Genomic DNA, 21,935 nt, shown 5'->3' on the forward strand with positions numbered 1-21,935 from the left:
AAAAATGAACCTGTGGCCCAGTCAAAGGAACAAACTTACACTTCAACTGAGATACAGGAATTTAAATTTAATACTAAATCACTTCAAAAAGTTTAGAGAAGATTTCACAAAAGAGATAGAGGCTGTAAAGAAAACACTGGGCATACATAAGGCAGAAATCGAAAGTTCAAAAAAACAACTAGTAGAATCTATGGAAATGAAAGGCATGACACAAGAGACGAAAGACACAATGGAAACATACAACAGCAGATCTCAAGAGGCAGGAGAAAATACTTAAGAACTGGAGAACAAAACACCTGAAAGCCTACATGCAAAGGAGCAGATGGAGAAAAGAATGAAAAAATTTGAGCAACGTCTCCAGGAGCTTAAGGATGAAACAAAGTACAAGAATGTACATATCCTCCCATTTGTCTAGTTTGTGGATGGATGAGTGGAAAGGTGGGGGAAGGAAACAAACAGACAAGGGTGCCCAGTGTTCTTTTTTACTTTAGTTGCTCCTTTTCACTTTAATTATTATTCTGGTTATTTTTGTGTGTGTGGTAATGAGGATGTCGGGGATTGATTTTGGTAATGAATGTACAACTACGTAATGGTACTGTGAACAATCAAATGTACGATTTGTTTTGTATGACTGCGTGGTATGTGAATATATCTCAATAAAATGAATAATTAAAAAAAAAAAAAAGAATGTATGTATCATTTGTGTCCCAGAAGGAGAAGAGAAGGGAAAAGGGGCAGAGGCAATAATAGAGGAAATAATCAATGAAAATTTCCCATTTCTCATGAAAGATAAAAAATTACAGATCCAAGAAGCACAGCATACTCCAAACAGAATAGATCTGAATAGGCCTATGCCAAGACACTTAATAATCAGATTATCAAATGTCAAAGACAAAGAGAGAATCCTGAAAGCAGCAAAAGAAAAGCAATCCATCACATACAAAGGAAGCTTAATAAGACTGTGTAGATCTCTCAGCAGAAACCATGGAGGCAAGAAGGAAGTGGTGTGATATATTTAAGATACTGAAAGAGAAAAACCGCCAACCTAGAATCCTATATCCAGCAAAGCTGTCCTTCAAATATGAGAGAGAGCTCAAAATATTTTCTGACAAACAGACAATGAGAGACTTTGTGAACAAGACACCTGCCCTACAGGAAATACTAAAGGGAGCACTACAGAGTGATAGGAGAAGACAGGAGTGCATGGTTTGGAACACAATTTTGGGAGATGGTAGCACAGCAATGTAAGTACACTGAACAAAGATAACTATGAATACGGTTGAGAGAGGAAGGTGGGGAGCATGTGAGACACCAGAAGAAAGGAGGAAGATAAAGAATGGGTGTGTAACTTGGTGAAATTTAGAGTGTTCAACAATTGTGATAAAATGTACAAATATGTTCTTTTATGAGGGAGAACAAGCAAATGTCAACCTTGCAAGGTGTTAAAAATGGGGAGGCATTGGGGGAGGGATGCAATCAACATAAATTAGAGACTGTAACCAACAGAATCATTGTATTATGCTTCCTTTAATGTAAGAAAGGTGATATACCAAGGTAAATGCAGATAAGAGGGGGGGATAGGGGAGGCATGTTAGACACTTGACATTGATGGTGTTGTCTGACTCTTTACTTTGATTTAAGGTTACTTTTCCTTTTGCTGCTTCCTAACTGTCATTCTTTTTCCTCTTTCTTTTGCCTCTCTACCTTCTTTGACTCTCCCTCCTGCCTTGTGGAAGAAATGTAGATGCCCTTATATAGATAGTAGTGAAGGTGGTGAACACATAAAGATGTAACCATACAGAGAACCATCGATTGTTTACTTAGGATAGAATGTGTGGTGTGTGAACAAAACCATCTTAAAAAAAAAATGGGTTGATGACAAAACCTCAAGGGCAATATACTGAGTGAAATGAGCCAGACACATAAGGACAAGTATTGCAGGGTCTCACTGATAAGAACTAATTATAATATGTAAACTCATAGACATGAAGTATAAGGTACCAAAATATAGGATGAGGCTTAAGAATGGGGAGCGGTTGCTTAGTATGAGCAGAATGTTCAACTAGGATGAACTTAAATGTTTGGAAATGAACAGAGGTGTCGGTAGCAAGATGTGAGAATAACTAACAGTGCCGAATGGTGCGTGACTAGGTGGAAAGGGGAAGCTCAGAGTCATATATGTCACCAGAAGGAAAGTTGGAGGTCAAAAGATGGGAATGTATAAAACTGAATCCTATGGTGGGCAATGTCCATGATTAACTGTACAAATATTAGAAAACTCTTCCATGAACCAAAACAAATGTATGAGACTACAACTAGAAGTTAATAATAAAGGGGAATATAGGGAAGAAATGTATACCTATTGCAAACTCTATACTACAGTTAGTAGTATTTCAACATTCTTTCATAAACAGTAACAAATATACTATACCAACGCTACGAGTCAACAATTGAGGGGGGTTGGTTAGGGATATGGGAGGATTCGAGTCTCCTTTTCTTCTTTTTTTTTTTTTTTCTTTTTCCATCTTTCACTTTATTTCTTGTCTGGAGTAATGAAAAGTTTCTAAAAATTGAACAAAAATTAAGTGCGGTGATGGATGCACAGCCGTATGAGGGTACCAGTGGCAACTGATTGTACACTTTGGATCTTTGGATAATTGTATGGTATCTGAACAGTCACAATAAAAATTAAAAAGAAAAAAAAAGATCTTATAGCTTAATAAAAAAAATATATCCATGCATAGTTTATGAATAGTGTTCTATAGGCGAAACTTATCTTTTTTTTTTTACCTATTTTTTTGTGTGCCTTTATATCCAGCTCATCTCAAAGAATAATTATTAAATCATTAGGTCATACCATTAGATGGGATTTGCTAAATGATAATTCTTCTCAAATACTTGAACATTTTCCCCTAGTGCCTTTGGTAGTTTATTGACAGAGCAAAGTAGTTAGTTTGCTGCTAGTAGAATAGGTAGTTTAAGCATCTGGAAATGTTCTATCAGAAGGAACCATTGGCCTTGTTTTTGAAAGGTCCCAAGTCTCCCATCACTCACTTCCAGTCTTGCTAGGGCATAAGAGAATCAGAATTTAAGACTGCATCATAATTCCGTGCTACAGCCTTCCATCTGGGATCCTCTGTTTGGAAAATCTTTTCAAATGTTTTGTTTGCCTCAAGGGAAAACGTTCTCTCAGAGATACCTTAATTTTGATCAAAAGCATTCCCAAATACCCCTGTAGTTTTTTCTCTACCAATTAAGTTTCTCTTAGCTGGGTAGATTAAAGCTCATAAACTTGGTTCCACTGGTTTATTAGAAAACTCACTTTAGCTAGAAGAGTCAAAATTGTTCATACAGACAGACCCTAGGGAGCTAGGAAAAGGTTATTTTCCTCTAAAGAGTTCAAGCCCCTGTAATTTAATTTTCCTCTCTTTTGACCAACCTCAGGTTTTTGCTGACTTTGTAGTATAATATAGCCTATCCATTTCAGTTAGGGATTGGTCTCTGTTTCCATTTAATCAGAAATCCCCAATTTGTTGCTGTCATTTTGTTTTTATGCATGTTTTAAGCCTTTTAAATATTTTAAATTAAATATTATATTTCAATTCCAAATAGTATTAGTTGAAAAATTCATGTTTATTATAAGAGATTTTCAAAAGAAAAAAAAAAGTTCTCAATGAATATATGCATGTTTCCAATTTCAGAAACATTAAATGTGCAAAAATATGCCTGTGGAGTTGAACAGTCATAATAGTAATGGTCATTTCACTTGATTGACCTTTTCCATTTGTGGGATTCATCATTATTTAATATTTATCCATTTATTCTTCATTCATCCATTCAACCTACAATTGTTGAGAACAGCTCTTTTGCTAAGCAATGGGTGATGAAGACAATGAAGCCTTCCTGGGAATGGTTAGCATTTCGAATTTTTAAAGTAAACCATTTGTCACATTTTAGTCTAGTATTTTTCTTAAAAGGATTCAACTGTTTTCTTCTAAGTATTTTTAAATTCAACTTAGGCAAAATGGAAGTTATATGGCGGCTTTCTCATATAATCTCCATCACCTTCATTCTTCTGCTTAGAGTGTGCTTCAGTATATTCCCCCATAGAGTCCAGCAACGTGAGTTTATGCGTATCAGAGCATGCCCTGCCACCTAGTCATTACAAGGTGGAATGACTAGGATGGAAAGGACTTGAAAATAAATATGTTTAAAATTGTCACGAATAAAAGTGAATAGCATCCATTAAAAAATAAGAATAGATATTTTTGAAATGACATACATTATTTTGTTGACTGTCATAATTATCATCTAGGATACACACACACAGACACACACACACACACATATCTTTACTGCTTCGACTTAAGAATCTTGGGATGTGATGAGAAAGCGTAATATTGAACTTCTAACCTTAAAGAAGAAATGAAGTTTTGGGTTTAAGTATCCTGACAACTTTTCCTTTAGTTCTCCTAATTCATTTTTATCATGTTGAAATCCAAAGCCATCCTTTGAAATGTTGGCAAGAAGACAAAAGATTAAGAAACACAGATAATGAAGTCAAAGAATTTAATACAAAATGCATGAAGGAATTCCAATAAAAGTATAACCAATAATAACCTTACTACTTTAAAGATACAAACAAATCAACAAGGAACAAAAACCCAGAAATGCAATAACTAATGAGCAAAGGACCAAAATACATAATCTGCAAAAGTTTGAAATATTAAATCCCAGTAGCAGTCATATATGGTCACATACCTGGAGTTCAGAACAACAAAATAACATTTTTAGCCCTTTAAATTAGTGATTTAATAAAAAACAAAATACTGAGAATACTAGTGAAACACAACAAAAGGGTATATTCTGCACTGTGGTAATATAATTTGATACAACCTATTTGGAAAGCAATTTGGCAATATATATTAAGAGCCTTAAAATTACCCTTTGACCAATTCTACTTCCCATAATAGGTTCTCAAAAAAAATTCAAATATCTGAGAAAAAGCTTTATGTTCAAAGATAGTCATTACAGTATTAGTTGTGTTATTACTAATAAGAAATGTAATGTCTGACAATTGAAGAATAGTTAAATTATGCTTTTCCATTATAGTGAAATATTTTGCTGCCCATATAAACAGAAATTTAAGGAGAATGTGAAATAACACAGCTAAATGTCAAAGCTGAAATGTAAAATGAAAAATATACATGTGTAACAATGAACCTAAAGAAATTTAAAAGCATTTATCAGTTTAAGGGATGAAATGTAATGCGTGTGAGGGTAGGTAGGTAGGTAGGTAGGTAGATAGGTAGGTAGATAGACCGACAGACAGACAAAGGGTTGTTTCTTTTGAATATTCAGGTCTCAGTTTGTATTCATTTGAGGCTAATCTCCCCATTCCAGAGGTATTTTCTGCCTACATATATATGGACACACTGCTGCACTGAATAATGGGAACATAAAATAAAAAATATCATTGCCTATTTCATGTGCTCGATAAAATGTGCTGATCATAAGGAAGCACCAGAGTCCCTGGTGACCTCTGCAGTTTAGAATCTTGAATACTTTCCCCAAAAACACATGGTGAGGGAAGCAAAGTCTAAACAAGCTAGTCAGTGATGATAGAGGCTTTGAGTTTCAGCTGGCCAAGTCTGCCAACTGGTCAGAGGTCCTTTCACCTTTGATGCTTCGAGGGGTCATCTGTGTTTGTCAGAAGGCCCTTAGCATTTCAGTAAAAGTGAGGTAGCAGTTTTGAAACCAAGAAGACTATGGCACGTTGCATAAGGAATAAAAGTTCAGATTCAAATAGCTGAGTAGCCTTTTCAAAGTCTCTTCCAGTTATGCATCTCCTGCTATTTCTTGTATTTACCCAAACCGGCCCTAAAGAACATCAAGAGCTCAAGTCCAGCGAAAGCTCTCATAGGGGACTTTTACCCACTGTACCTTTTATATGCAGTAAATAGGACAGTGGGGAATTTCTCAGAGTACAAAGAAATACAAGAGAAATAAAACTCAGGCAAAACACACTTGTAGCCTTCTAAATATCTGTTCTATTTGAAAAATTCCGTCTCCAATTTCTTAGTTCAAATTGCAATTCAGCCGAATGTAGTTGACCCTACCTGATATGAGCAGGTTATTACTGTGGCTCTCCCTTCCTCAGAACCTCTGGGAACAAACAAGAAAAAGTCATAAAAACAAAATACTTATTAAAATGTAAATACAGTGGCTGGATCCTCTGTGTGTGATGCTGAGACAGTGCTCTCCCTGCAGCCCAGGAGGACCCAGGTGCATGGGAACCATCTTATCTGGTCACGGCGGGGCCTGGAAATCGACCGGCTCTGAAGGGAGCCTTTTGTTACCCGACTTCTGTGGCAGGTTGCTGGCTCATTCTCCTGCTTGGAATAGTTGCAATTTGTCTTCCAACTAAATAGAGTACAGGGGGGCAGAGATTCTTTTTCAGTTCTGCAACCTAAGTATATTAGAGGGGAAAATGCACTGTAAAATAGTAGGAAAGCATGAAAAAAATGCTTTATGAAAAAACATAAAAGAAAACCAGAGGAAAGTATATTCAACCTCAGTCATTGAAAAGAACGCTACTGCTCCCAATCCTGCCTCCTGCCACCCCCACACCTTCAAAAAGAGTTTGTTTGAAAAGGTTCCTCTGTAGAAATCCAAACAGACCGTGATCCACTAGCATTTTTAACAGCTGGTTCTGGAACGAAAGGGGCTTCTGTTATGAGACACAATCCTCCATTTCACTTGGAGTTTTACACAGTAGTTTCCTGTGTGGCTTGATTTTTGACATCCGACTCTTGACGGAAGCCATGTGGTGTTTTTTCGGCCAGATCCTTGAATGCCAGTGTCCTCCCACCATGCCCCTGGCAGCTGATAAAAGCAGGCCCACCCTGCAGAAATGCCACAGGTACTGCCTGGAATAAAATGACACGTGTGGATGCCACTGAGAACCTGCTTGCCTCCTGCTTCATATTTTTAGTTTCCAGAAAAAAAGGCTGTTTTCAAAGCTGCCAGTGTCTGTAGCCTGGTAATGGAAGAAAATGATTGGCATACTAAAATGGGAGTAAGCATGGAGGTATTTGACATTGATCTTAGAAAAATCCTTTTCTTACTCAGAAGCCAAAACGAAGGGCTATTCCAATATGACAAATGTGTGCAAATTTTCAAAGTGGATTGTGATTTTCCCAAAACACATGGGCAGCCAGAACATAGTTATCCTTGAGGATCTATAGTAATTTAATTCTTTAAATAAAACTTCTTTTGTGTGGGGAATGGCTTGTATTTTCTAGATGTGAGAGGAAACTGTTATTTTAATACTATAAAGAAGTAGGGTGTGGAGCACTGGGATAAGTCTTGTTTATTTAACATTTAATGCCCATGCTCTGTTAGGCATGAAGAGACACATTCTAGTATAATTATTTAATGCTGGAACAGTAAAATAAGGTGGCTAAGATTAGATTAGACAGTTGACTGAAAATACTCAAAGTTCAAGACTCAAAAATGAATAAATCAACACTGTTACTGTACAGAGTTCATGGACATATGTGTGCTTGAGGGGTGGTGAGGGAGTGAACCGGCCCTCCCTGTTTAGAGCCTCTTTTAAGTCCAAAGCTTAAGGAAATCTTTATTTTTTAAAACCTCTTTAATGTCAGTTGTCATATGAAGAATTTAAAGACAAAATTATTTGCTCAGAACAATTTGATGCTTTGTACTATTGATCCCTGGGTGCACAGAAGTAGATTTGAGCATGCCAAGGAGAGTGAGGAAGCTGGGATCAATGGCCCAATAAGTTCTGTAATAACATGCAGTTTATGCTTGGACATTTTAGGGTGTCTGTTTATACAAATGTGTACAAATGTACTTTCAACTGTGGCCAGAGTAAACTGAGTGCCAAGAGAATAGCTTTTCGCTGGGACTGGGTTCCTCAGTTTTCACTTTTGTGACTGGCCCGGAGCATGCTTCTCCCTGTTGGAGGCTTGTGAGTGCCGTTATCATCGACACCTGTTTGTGATCCCACAGGACTCATCCCCAAATGAGCCAGCCCTATTCATTGGGCTCACAGAGGGGAGCAAAGGCCTAAACCTTGAGCTTTAGGGTCAGAAGGACCTGAGCTCAAGTCCTGATTCTGCCCGTTATTAGATATGTGACCATGAGGGAGTTGCTTCACCTCTCTAAGCCTCAACTTCCTGATCTGTAAACTGGGAAAAACAGTACCTACATCCTTGTGTTACTGTGAGGATCAGTTGGGAAAAATTAAAGGAACTAATGTATATGGAATACTTACCTTATAGCTTGGCACATAATAGGCACTCAATGGATGCTAGCTTTGTTTTTACTTTACATCATTACCGACAGCTTTATTCTTGAGTTAGTGTTCTCCTTTCCACATCAGGGTCAGCATGACATCCTGGATATATATCTTGTTTGTAGTTCTGTCAACTGCTCAAGTGACTCTGTTTCTTCATTTACTGACCTTGCTGGCTCTAAGATCTCACCCATGCACCATCCTTTTGTGTCCCCTGGTTTTGGATTCCATTCAGTTCAATGCACAATGGCCAGAACAGAACCTCTGCACCATCCATGGCAGAATCCTCTCGATCATTCTGCATTGGCAGCCCTGCACAGCCAGCTGCTTGGGCCCAGGAAATCAGCACCTGGATTCTCCATCTGCACGAGCTCTGTGCTGCCCTGTAGCACCTACAGGGCTCCTTCTGATGCCTCAGAGTAGACTAATGCCTTCCAGCTCTGAGATTCTTTGATTCTGTACTTGACAAGTTCCAGTATTTTTTCTACCTAGCCCCATACACTTCCACCTCATTTCCTCTGTGCCACATCTGACTTTTCCTTATTGTAGAGGATAGGTGTTGGACTCGAGGTGGTAAGTGTGGTTTGGTGACAGCTGCCCCAAAGAGTGGTGTTGGCAAGAGGTGCAGGAAGTGACAGAGTAAGGTCTCCACATCTTTTCTTGACTTTATGACAGTAGTATTTATGGTCACCAGTTTTTATCTGAGTATTTTTCATCTACTAGAAAAAAGACATTCTTTGTATCCTTTAAAAAGAAACCCAGGTTACCATCTGGCATTCATCTTTTGAAATGTCTATATCATATCTGTATCATCTATATTCTGAGTCATTTTGCTCTCTGGATTTTCTTAATTCTCAATTAATTTTCATTCCAGTCAGCCAGTCAGATGCTCACTCAGGAGAGGGAGAAGGCCCTGCTCAATTATAAGGTGATGACTTTTATCACAGAGCTATGCACAGGTGTGGTGAGAGAATGGGGACAGTCGTGCCTTATGGACTGCAGCTCATGGTATGATTTCTACAATTTCTGTGATTTCTACAAGCAACTGTCTGATGGTGTTTGATTTGCTTGCGTTATGCTTTGTGTCTGCCTTTGTACTGCTTCTTTCCTTCTCCACACTTTGCCTTTATCTCAAATCTCATTTTCTTGGGGAAGATTACCCTGGAAACTTGAGGAGTGGTTAGAGGGGGAGGTCATAGTGGAAATAAATAGGAAGACTTGAAAAATTATTCTCTCTTCTGCTGTGATGATGCCTTGTAACCTAACGCTGATAACTTAGTACTTGGCTGATTTAGTAAAATATACTTTAGAAAGCAATTCAGTCTTCTTCCACTTTGTTATTGAAGCCCTTTATCTCCAAACCTTGTCTACAGATACCATTAGCATTTATCCTAAATGATTTTTGTCCTTTGTGTGTCAGAGAATGTTCTCAAAATAAGGGGGCCTGAAACAGGGTGTTCTAGTTGAAAAGGCATGGGCACAGGAGTTAAAAAAAAAAAATCTAGATTTATATCCAGCCTCCAGCACTTACCTAGCTCTGTGTCATTGTGCAAGGGACTTAAGTTCCTTTGCTTCCTTATCTGTATCTTGAGGATAATAACCGCCCCCCCCCGCCCCCTCCCCATGTTGTAATGCTCCCAGGCATTACTGAATTGTTGTGAAAACTAAATGAGATAGTGTCTGGAAAGAACTTAGCACAGGGCCTGGCATAGTGGTAAGAACCCAGTAAATCTTGGTTTCTTCTCCCCCTCAGTCCTGCCTCCTTTAGGTAGGCCAGCTGTCTCTGCTACAGCTTCAGTGAAACTGTAAATACTTCCACTATTATGTAACTGCTCTTCACCAGTCCTCTCCTTAATAAACTTTCTGCCTTCCCTCTGGGTCTACTCATAAACACAGTTATGACTTTCCTCCTGGTATAATCTCCCTCTCTGCATAGAACAGTGAAACCTTGATGTTTTAAAAAAAAAATCATTCTTCCTTAAAAGAACTTAAAGCACCTTCAGTGTTGTGAGTTTTTGTCTTTCAACAGGATTTTTTGTGGGCAATAAAAAATTAATATATTTACATTTGGAGCCTATTTTTATAATAATCTTCATCATAATATTTTCCTGAGTTTTGAGAAATACAGTGATTTTTGTGCAGCAATGCATTTTGTTGATTTGTTTAAGTGGATGCTAGGTTTATAATTTTTTAGATTCAATTTGAAGTCCCCCAAAATGCAAGTGAGTCTTCAGCAACCCATTTGGAAGATAAGTTATTCTCTCCTGTCTTCTACCTAATCATAGTGGTGTTTTTTCTACCCAGAAGTTCAAGTCATTTGTCATCCGTGTTGTTATAAATCTCAATGTCCCAATGCTGTCTGTCTTAGGGTCTGATTGCTTATCTCCTTCAGCCAGAAAAATGTACTTCTTTGCATTGGTCTCCAGCTCTTACTTCCACTGACCAACACATATACCCAACCACCCATCTATAGGCCATGTTCTTGCTGCTTTGTCTCTTTGAAATTGAGCAGTTTTAGCAGGTGCTAACATAGGCTTCTAACAGGGACAGATGCAAACAGCTTTGTTAGATTGTATTCTCTAACGTGAGAGTTTTGCCTACAAAGAGAGAGAAGGTAGAGGTTGCAGAGGACTGGTCAGGTCATCCCATGCAGCTTATTACTTGGGAAGGCAGTAGAATGAAGTAGTTGAGAACATGGTTTGGACATCAAACAGTCCCAAGACTGAGTGTCATCTCTGCCACTTATTAGCTGTGTGGCTTTGGGCAAGTGACTTAATTTTTCTACCCCTCACTTATATGATTTGTAAAATGGAAAGGCAATATTACTACTTTGTAGAATTATATGAGATAATGTTTCTAAAATTAGATGAAATATTGTCTGGAAACAGCTCAGTGTCTGACACAATACTGAGTACTGAGTGTCCAGTAAATGTTGGTTTCTTCTCCCCTCATTTTGCTCATAAGATTGAACATCTCTAAACTTGCATCTGTAGTGCTATACATATTTTTACCATTATGTGATGCCTCTCTTCCAATCCTTTTCTTTATTACCTTTCTGCCCTTTCTCCCAATTCTATACTCTATTATGACTCTCTCCTTCTCTTGGGTGTAACCTCATTCTCTGTCCAGAACACTGATAAGTTTTTTAAAAAATAAAAAAAAATAAAGTTTTCTTTAGGCAAATTCAAAGCACCTACTACAATCATGAAGGTGATGACAATGATGGTAAGGATAATATGAGAATTTCTTAAATCTCTTTTTCTTCTAGATTGTAAGTTCCATGAGATAAAGGACATGACTGTTTCTTCAATTCTAAATCTGTCAGTTCTTGGACCAGGAATAGTTGTTGATTGACTGAGTCTGATTTTTTGAGTAGGTTTCAATTGTGCCATTTACTCTTTGTGTTTTCACACAGCCAGCCAAAATGAGTGTTTGTTGATGTGGGGGTTCACTTCTCCCATTATTGAGTTTAAGTTTCTTTTTTAATGGAATAGAATTCTTAAAAGTGTGGTTGTGTGTCCAAGATGGACAATGATAATGTGTTTTAGTAAGTGTTAAATGTGGAAATTAAAAATAAATTAGAGCATATCAGGAAATAATTTCCTTGAAATGTTTGTGTCTACACGGGGAAAAAAATCTATAGATTGATTTTAAGGTTTGAGGAAAGGTTTAAGGACAGGGGTCCTGGGAAAAGTTCTAAGAATGAAGGCATCACATTCCTTCCCACGCTAAGCACATAACTCTGCTTGCATTTGGTTTCATTTCAAAAGTGGAGTGTTCACAGACTGTGAACACACCCCTTTAAATTCAGCCCTAGAAAGGCAGCAGATAAACTTGGGGAGTCTTTCTAAGAGAACAGTCCCTTGAGATTTTAAGTAAATTTTTGCAAGCTCCTATAAATACTTTTAAAAGACTATATAAAATTTCTCCCTTACCTTAACAGCTTTTATAAATAAGATGTAACAAAATGACCCAGAGAAGCAAAAGCCCCGTAAGGTCAGATAAATCCATTTCTTTGACAATGTAAGGGTCGTAAATTTTGAAGTATTGAAATTTCATGTAAACACCCTTGAGTTTGCTCTAAGTTTTCTTTTATCTGGAAGGATACAAATATGCCTCACACTTTTTACAGTCGAGGAATTGAAGTGTTTGAGATAAACAGCATTTCTCCTGGCAGGCCAAGCACTTCTCTTGAAAAAATGCCACCTCATATTCCTTTAGGCAGGGTTCAGCATATGTAGAGTTGCCAGTTGTAATATCCTAGATCTAACAGAGATTCAAAGATTCCAGTCTATTTCCACCTTTCCCACCACTCAACCCAGCCTTATTTCCAAGCCTTTTGCTCCCTTAGGCAAGTGTTTTAATGTTTAAAAAATATTCCCTGTTTAAGAATGCTTTTTATAGATCTAATCCATATCTGTCCTGTTGCAGTTTGCAACAGTTTCCATGAGGTATGCTAATCGGTTCATCGACAAATATTAGGCTCCTTGATTTGCCAGGGGCTGCATATAGAAATCCTAAAGTAGGAAGTACATTAATCATGATTAATTGCCAAAGGGGTGGAACAGAAAATAACAGTTTTGAGTTCAGAGGAAGGAGAGAGTGGAGCAGGTTCATGGAAGAGGAGGAATCTGAACTGGGTCTTGAAAGATGGTTGGAATATGGATAAGTTGAGAAAAAATGACCAGCAATCCAGATGGGATAAATGGTGTGAGGAAAAGCACAGAGGTGGGAAGAAAGTGAAGAAAACAATTTACCTGGAAATAAGGCTTTGGGAAGGGGAGTAGTTGGTGCTATGTTTGGAGAGATGGACTGGAACTAGTCTGCACAGGGCCTTGAATGTCATGCTAAACAAGATGGCCTCTGTCCTATCCACCAGTGATCTCCAAAGCTGGATATGTGCAGGACTATCCATTTAGATACAGGAAAATAATAGAACTTTACTTATATTTCTTCTTTCTAGAAAGAGAAATAAATTTTTACTAAAATTTATTATGTAGATTGACAAGTGTATGCATTTATACACAAATATACATATATATTGCATGTTCAAAAAAGTTTGGAGGCAAACTACTGCTATATATGATGGTGAGTGATTAAAGGTTTTCTTGCAACCAGTGACATGTTCAAAGCAGCATTTTAAGATGAATCTGGCAGCAGTTATACAGAGAGGATTGGAAAAAACAGCTAATTGGTGAATGCAGCAATTCAAAAGGCCTGAATTATGGTAGCCACCATGGGAATGTAAAGGAGGGGGAAAGTACCAGAGTCATTTCGATGATCTTGTTCTTTTCATGGTGAGATTTTCCCTTAGCAAGAGTTTTCAGCAATCACTTTGGGGGCTGAGAATGGAGCAATGCTCAAAAAGATGAGGATTTTTTTGTTTTTGTTCAAACCTGATTGAAAATTGTATTGGTATTAACAAATATATTTTGATCTGAAAACCTAAATTTAAAAGGAACCAACAATTTTAAAAACCATGACAAATTATTGGTCAAACACAAGTGTAAATAAGCCCATTACATAATTTTTATGTAAGGAAAATCTTTGAAAATGTAGATAACATCCTCTCCATCATATCCTAAAAAGAAACACTTGAGAGAGTTAGCAGAAACAGCTTAATGATGACTTCTGCTTTATCAAACATCTATGCTTCATATCTGCTGTTTGATGGTAAAAAGGGATCCAAGAAATTTTCTTATCTCAATTGCTTGTTGGAGACGTATTACTTTTTTATAATCCCCAATGCCAACGCAAACACATTTGTTCATCCTCACATAGCTTGATTTTCACAAGACATAAAATTTTAAAAACCGTATTGATGAATGTAAATTTTTAAAAGAAGTCTTTGCTCTTGTACTTGTTTTACCATCATTTTCTTTAAAAATTGTTGTTTAACTCCTCACCTTTGATGTTTCTGCAAGGTAGAGCACTTAACAAAAGTGTGATTCAGAGTTCAAATCTATCATTAACCAGTCTTCTCAATTTCTCCTTGCAGATAAAAGCACTCTAAATAATCAAAGGGGAAAAAATAGTATGTTTTAAAATGCCAACCAAATCAGGCTTGTGATCGCTACGTAATACTAACATTATCGTAGGAATATATTGATGAAAGAAGCCTACTATCAAACAATTTAAATAAGAAAAATAAATTCACATATTTGAACTTTAGACAGCCATCAGATATAAACTTAACATTTGTTTCAATCAAGCTAAAGTAGACCAAAGATAGTGTGTGTGTGTATAATTATGTTTTTGCTAAAAATGAGTAGAATGTAGTAGAGAAAAATAGATAAGATTTACTGCCTCATATAGAAAAAAAGGAGATAAGATTAAAAGTTCCACATTATGTAAAAGTAAGTATTCTTCTATACTGCTGGTGGGAATAGAAACTGGTAACCTTTCTTTTGGGCAATTTGATGACATACATCAAGAGACTTAAAAATGTCTATGTTATTTAGATTTAGTAATTCTACTTTTAGGAACTTATCCTAAGGATAAAAACCTTAAATGTCCAACAGTAAGGGAATAGCTAAATAAAGTAAGAATAATTTTCTTGAAAGTTATTGATTATAATAGGGATGGACAATACATGCCATGATTTTAAGTGGCAAAGGTAGTATAAAACTATATATAAAGTCTCAGTATGTTTATATATGTGTGTATAGTATGTGTGTGTGTGTGTGTAACCCAGTGTAAGTATGGGAAAAGTATAAGGAAATACATTATCCTTATGGATTGTTTTAATTTTTATTGTTTCCTTATTTTTGAATTAAAATGGATATATTACTGTTATAATCAGAAAAAAGTATCAAAAATTAAAAATTAAAGGGAGCTACCAGAGTTTAAAATATAAATACCTATAATTTAATTCGGTTAGCTGAATGGAAAGTTTTCTGTGACTATAATGTATTTATTTAGTGACTTGACCAAGAAGAGCTGTTGATATATAAAATTTTGACTAGACCAAGCTGTGCTACAAAAGTACGTAAATGTAATAGCAACTGAAATAAATGCTGAAATTGAAGCACATCTAATTATCTTGCCTACTGGGTAGTATTCATCTGCATTATTTGGGCTTCGATCTCACAAAAATAGCTTCTGTTATCATCTTTCTTAATAGAGGAGACACCAACATGCTTTAGATGAAATCAGAATATGTATATATATTTACTTAAATAAATATATTTATTTAGTCATTTATTCAGTTAGTCATTCAGCCAGTCAATAAGCATTTATCCAGCACTTGTTAAATGTCAGGCACTGAACAAAGATCATGAAAAAGAAAAGTAAGATACAGAGAAGTAACAGTCTGATGGGGAGAGCAACATTTGAGTGTGGAGAGAATGAAAGTAGAGGTATATAGGAAGTTCTGAGAAAGAAGCAGCCAATTTCTCCTTGGAGTTAGAGAAGCCTTCCCAAAGAAAGTAAGATTTGATCTGGGCTTTATTGAATGATTAAGAGTTTGGCAGATGGAAAAGGTGAAGGACATTCTAGTTAGGAAGACAAGCATATGCAAAAGGCCAAAGATCTGAGATAGTGTGGTACATTCAGGGACTGGTGGGAAATGTGGGCAGCTGAAGCTTAGACTGAGAGGCAGATGCAGAAGATGAGAGTGGAAAACGAGGTTAGCGCCAGAAATGGCCTTCACTCAATGGTAGTCACAGTGTTTCTACTTCAGCAATGATAAATAGTGGTTTTCCTGGCTATTATTATAATGTGATAGGACTGATCCCTTTGAATTATGGAAATTATAACTGTTACAACCTGTTGCACAAATGCAAGTTATAGGATATGATCACATCTCTTTAATCTCCTTTACTGTTAATTACCCAACCCTTCACATGCCTTATTTGCAGGAAGTCTAGTATCGCCTCATGTGGCCTCTCGCCATCTCTGAATAATCCATGAATCCTAGGACTTTACTCAGCTTAAACTGTTCAGTCCTCCATCATAAACCGTTAGTAACTGGATTTGCCTATGGCTGCCGTTCCTTCTGGCTGCTGCCTGGCATCTCTTGCCCCATGCACTGAATGAAACTGAGATAGTGCTTCTGTTTGCTCCCCATTTTGGGCATCACCGTTACAGCTCCCTTTGTTTACATTCCCATCCTCAGCTACCATTCCCAAATTCATAACTACTGCACCAGGGTGGCTGGGTCTGGAGGAACTTCTGGAGTTGGCTGAAATTAGTCCTTCCCCTAGAAACTTAGGCCATTGAGTTGAGCCCAGGTCCGCAGCCCAGACACTTCCCTTCATCAGGGTCACTCTTTCAGTGGCTTCCAGGCCCCGTTCCCGCCCCTGAGTCTTGGTCAGTATAACACCCACCATAACAGGTCACTCATCCCAGTTCCCAATCCCAGGGAATTGGGGTGAGGGCATTGGCTGCTTCTCTCCCAGAGGGCCCTGGGCTCCTCTGTACACTGATCTGCCTCTTGCCCAGTTTATGACGTGTCATCCAGTTGATGAAATTTAAAAAACGTTTGTTGCCCTTACCTAATTGCTTTATATTTGCGTGACCAAGAAACCCACTAAGTGATTCTTCCAAGAAGAAAGATCTTCAAGGTGGTTTTCTGTCCCTGCCTATAAAGATAGTTCCAGTTTATTTCACTAAAGTAATTAATCTCAGTAAAACTGTGCTCCCTATTTAAAAATCAATGATGATGTGCTCATATGTGAGAGGACAAATTATGTAACTTGTCCAGGGTGGAAATAGGTCTCAACCCCCAAATAATGCTTTTAACCACTGCCTCTTCTCAATTCAATTTATATGCTACCATGTCACTACTTATTTCTATATCTCAGATACTATACTCCTTATAAAGTCAAATTTATTGCAGGTATGGAAATCTCTTTAAGTATAGGCAATCTCTTCTGAATTGTTGTAAAAGGAGTATTGGACAACAAATGTATTTGTGAACTAGACTTATGTGGAAAATGAGTATTTTAACTGTAAGAGAAAGATGTGTTTTCTCTGCCTGGTCAGGTTGCAGAAAGGAGGGACTGAAACTGAGTAGTAAATTAGCGTTTGGGTCAATACACATTGTTAACAAATAGTGTTCTTTAGAATTCATGATTTGGGAAAGCAATCTATAAAGCTAGAATAATGAGTTCTCCTAAAAGTCTAGTTCATTTTGCTTTGCTCCACTCTTTGCGCAAGTATAAGACAGACAACTGACCTTTTCAATTAATCTGCTTAATGATAGTCACCTCCCAGCCTTCTCTTCTTTAAAATTGATAATAATGGGGGGAAAAAAGCCCCACCATATATTTTATCACCTTTTCTGATAGGCCCTTTTTTCTAAAAAGCATTACTATTCTCAATAAAATGAAAATGAAATGCATGTATATTGTATTACATAAACACATCTCTGTCACATTATCAGTAGTTTATGTTCTTTTAGAGGAAAACCATGATGCTGAAAAATGTTTGCTGCACTATCTAGGGGCCTTAATAGAAATTCCAGTTAATTAAGGGTCCTATTGTCAAGTTCTATATATCTGTGGGGTAGTTAAAATACCTATTTTCTGACAGAACCACAACGATAGCTCATTTTTAGTCAGCTGAGAGCAGGGTCCTCCCTCTTACTTCACTTCTGGGACTTTTTTTTCATGTGCTTGATATGGCTGGTACTGTGTGCCACCAAGCCAAAGCCAGAGTTGGGAGTCGGTATTAGGACTGAGCTAGTTAATTTGCCCCAATTCTACTACAAGATGAATTTCCTATATTTGACCTCATGTCACTTTGTTTTGTTGTTAGTGTTATTGCTTTATTATCATTATTATATTATTATTATTATTATTTTGTATACATGAAATTCTTGGCTTTTGAAATTTGCTTGAATTTGAGATTCGTAGTAAATGCTGTCAATTATAAATGATATAGATATCCTTATATCAACTTTATTCAATTTTCAGATTTATTAGGCTTCTTTACTTCATTCAGAAACTAAAAATTCTGGTTGGCCCTCATTTTAAAAGTGAGGAACCTATTTCTATTTGTTTGGATTCAGATATGCTGTGGGTTGGGGGAGAGCATTTCAGACAGAAAGAGGTCATGTATTTTTCTACAGGTTAGGTGAAATCTTTTTTCCATTGATTGGATATTATATCTATTCTGTATAAACAAAAGATTTTTAAGGCTCCTAAGAAAATGAGGAATATTCATTCTTTCCTGTTCTCCCACATTATCTACTTGGTGATTGTTGGCACAGACTGAAAAGTTGTCTGATTTGATGAAGAGAGAAACTAACAAACAGTTCTTGAGAAGCTGCTATGTGCCAGATACTATGTTGGATATATATTTACCTTGTTTATTTTAATTTTTTTAATAGTCCCGTGAGGCAATTTTCCTTATTTTATAGATGAAGAAACTGAGGCTCATGGAGATTACATAACTAATTCAAAGTCCAACACAGGAATTGACAGAGCCAGGAGTCAAACACAACTCATTCAGACTCCATAGCCAGCACCTTCCTATACCCCATGCTACCCATCTTCTGACTTAGGTGGCATGGGGACCTGAACTCCATACTGGTTTCAGGTCTAGTCTTTGAATTAAGTCCCATACATTTCTCTTAGCTATAGGACAATCAGAAAGTCAGAGTGGAAAGAGAATTTCGAGTACAATCAAGTATTTGCTAACCCTCTGGGTTCCTCTCCGTTTCTGTCATGCTCTTGGCCTTGACTAGAGTGTCAGCTGCTGCCATTCAGTGCTGTTGTGTGCTGAGCTTCTCAGGGCCTTGAAGGAGGCTCTGTTTATCTCTTTCAGGTCAGCTAGGCACAATGGCTCTGCTCTTGTTATTGTTTTGAGGCCTTAGAATTCCTTGCTTCAAACTGATTATTTCTTTATTATTTTGATATGACATCATTGGCCATCTGGCTGATTTGAAATGTGAGGGAGACTAATCCTGTACGATAATGACTTTCAAGTGGAACACCAAATCTATAGGGATATTCAGGGCTTTTGCTTTTTTTAAAAAAATGAATCTTCTCTGGGCTGTACTGTCTACTTATCCCTGTTTAGGGAATACTGTCATTTAAATAGTTTGGTACTGCTTTGCTGGTAGGTGCAAAGATATGTAAAAAGAAACAGCACTTTTTCCTTTCTAGGGATTTTTTAAAGGTTAAGAATTTGCATTTGCAACATATAAACAATAGTACTTTATTCTTTGTTATACTATTTCAAGGAAAATGTCACTTGATTTAAATGGACTTTAAGCACAAACATTTCCTTTAGGGAAACCAGAGGTTGTGATCTTTAGCTATACTGAGTAGATTTCTTTCTTAGACAACAGTTTGTTAAGTTTGGGCTATGAGTGTGAGCAGGTGGTTTATATCTGTGGAAAAGGCAGTGGGCACACCAGGATTTTTCCTCACCAAGTGCTCAAATGCCTTTGAAAGAAAGTCCTCTTTTAGGACATTTAGATGTCCCCTCTTCTCTCTGCAGGTAAAAGTGTGTGTTCTGTGCATGGATAGTCATTATGTAGTTTTATAGTTCATTTATTGAATGTCTCTTACATGCCAGGCACAAGGGTGTTTTATATACATTGTCACACCTCATTTAATTGTCACAACTCCAGGAAATATTTATGACATAGGCGTAATCATCTCCACTTTTCAGATAAGGAGACTGAAGTTCTGGTGGATCAATTTCCCAGGGATTACACACCTAGTGCCTGATTGACAGCAGGGTTCACTAGATCTATAGCACCTTGCTTGGGTGTGGACTAGGAGAAAAGTTTTAGGAGGTGAGGCTGGGGAGGTGGAGGAGGACTTTTTCTGAGACACCAAGTTTTTCATTCATTTATTAACTCAGTACAGATTTATTGGGTGCCTACCAAGTGTCAAACAATCTATGTACTAGGGACATAGCAGTGAATTAAAAAACAAAAACAAAAACAAAAACATGAATCTCTGCCTTCCAGAAGCTTACATTCTCTCTATTGGAGGGTCTTGAACAGAGGAATGACATGATCTGGCTGTGTGTGGAGATTCACCGGCAGGGGGCAATGGCTGTGACAGTGAGACCAGTCAGGAGGTTACTGCAACAATCCAGGCAAGAGACGATGGTGGCTTGGACCTAAGTGGTAACAGAGGTTGAGAAACTGAATTCTAGATGTTCTTAGAAGGGAATGCCAATGGGATTTGCTAATGAATTGGATGTGGAAATTGCTTTTCCAGGTTTTCGTCTGAACTCAGGAGAGCCTACCTGCTAAACCTATGTTCTTTTAATTATGCGCCAATGCCCAAGTGAAAAGTGGGTTCATAACTATATTCAATTTAATGAAAACATTGCTCCTCTTCATCTCATTAGGGCTAGGCTTATGAAAGGAAAGTATCTGTTGGTGCCCAGAGGAGACAGGACAGAGCTCCATGTCCCAGGAGACTTATCGTCCAGACTACAGCAGATCATTCGGCCCCATGAAAGGCTCTATGCCTCAGTGGCAGCACTTGCATAATGATACTTGATGTTTGTGGTGTGTCCATCTCAGACCACATCAAGTGCATTTCAGTCCTGCCCTGTGGCTCTCCTGTAAGGAGACAGGAGGATGGATCCTCATCATAAGATTTAAGACCAGCTTCACATTGTTTTACCTTTATTTCTCAGAAAAGACATCATCAGGTCCAGGTCAGAACAGATTTTAATTCTTGGTCAAAGTGGCACTTTTATCATACTGTTATACCTTTTTTTACATTTGGGAAACAAAAGTTCCTTGTAGTTACCTTTTTTTTAAAATAAAGGTATCATCCATAAATTACCTTTATTTCTCATTAAATGAGCACAGGGTCATTAGCATATTAATAACAGATATGTTTATTATTACATATCCATCAGTGCGGCTTTCAATAGCATTTGAAATATGCATCATCCTAGAGACTAATCGGTTTTCCAGTGCTTCTTATTTGATACGCATTACTGCAAAGCCATTATAAATTACTGAGGAGGTATTTGGTTAAAAAAATAAACAATAAATCGTACTGTCCATACGAATCAACTCTTGTTACTGGACAAGAGTTCAACAGTATTTATCTGGTAATTCCTATGTTAACTGGAAAACATCTCAGATGTACTGCCATAATTTTCTTTTATATTGGTGCAAACTTTTACACTTTTTGCTGATAGTTTTGTAAAGTCATTCATTATTGCAGCTGATACTTTTATGCAAAGATTGTACTCAATTTATGAAAGTCCAACAAACCTCTAAATATTTAAAATTAAACCAATTATCAATGAAAAACCCTTTGACACAATTTTTGACAATACGTTTTCTGAAATTTCTATACTTAGTCATGGCAGTAAAGTAATTCTCTCAAATTAAGGTACTAAGACAATGCGACTCCCTTGAGTGTTCTAAGAATAATTTACATTTCAAACAGTGCATACATTTCTTATATATTTGTTAACTTAATGTCTTTATTACTTACAATCACAACCATGTAGTTAATTTTTACTGAGCAGACGTAGCCACTCAAAAAGGATCTAGACATGCCATTAAGTTTTAATAGCTCCAGAATACAAATTTTGTTTCTGAAGTCAACGTAATTTCCACCAAGGTGTTCATGCAGTCATAAGATGAATAAAGTGTTTTTTTCTTGATTTAATTAATTTTCCT

At 37.1% G+C, this 21,935-nt stretch overlaps 1 protein-coding gene across 2 annotated transcripts in view; it reads left to right on the top strand.

The window, feature by feature from the left end:
* Positions 1-21,935, top strand: part of CPQ (carboxypeptidase Q) — a 533,282-nt gene that overhangs the window by 384,160 nt on the left and 127,187 nt on the right. The window lies entirely within an intron of this gene.

Source organism: Choloepus didactylus, chromosome 14, assembly GCF_015220235.1.
Source record: "Choloepus didactylus isolate mChoDid1 chromosome 14, mChoDid1.pri, whole genome shotgun sequence".
NCBI classification, from domain to species: Eukaryota; Metazoa; Chordata; class Mammalia; order Pilosa; family Megalonychidae; genus Choloepus; species Choloepus didactylus.